Source organism: Seriola lalandi, unplaced genomic scaffold, assembly GCF_002814215.2.
Source record: "Seriola lalandi dorsalis isolate HSWRI2012SDOR001 ecotype SW California unplaced genomic scaffold, Sedor1 jcf7180001999405, whole genome shotgun sequence".
Taxonomy (NCBI): Eukaryota; Metazoa; Chordata; class Actinopteri; order Carangiformes; family Carangidae; genus Seriola; species Seriola lalandi.
Window position 1 is genome coordinate 1 of NW_019470068.1, and position 381 is coordinate 381.

Here is a 381-nt window from a genome sequence, read left to right on the forward strand (position 1 = left end):
AGCTATGTGTTTATGTCAAGTGCAGGAGCCTTTCGTTTTCACTGTTTGCTTGTTTGCTTGTTTGCTTGTTTGCTTGTTTGTTTGCCTCTCAACATGTCAACTTTGTTCGATTTTAATGCAAAAGTGTGTTTACATTGTGATGTGTGCTGTCCCCAAAAGTGCAGAGAGCTGCAGAGTAAGAGGTTATCGAAGCAGGAGCAACAGCGTCCTCTGCTGATTGCAAAGAGATGTGAAAATGCTTACAGCACCTGGTATTCCCAGGCGGTCTCCCATCCAAGTACTAACCAGGCCCGACCCTGCTTAGCTTCCGAGATCGGGCGTGTTCAGAGTGGTATGGCCGTAAGCGACAGTGAAGGTGACAAATACCCTCTTTAAACATGA

General features: G+C 46.2%; 1 pseudogene; it reads right to left on the bottom strand.

Moving 5' to 3' along the window:
* Positions 1–236: 236 nt before the first annotated feature.
* LOC111661943 (5S ribosomal RNA) lies at positions 237–345 on the bottom strand (annotated as a pseudogene).
* Between the last annotated feature and the right edge of the window lie 36 nt (positions 346–381).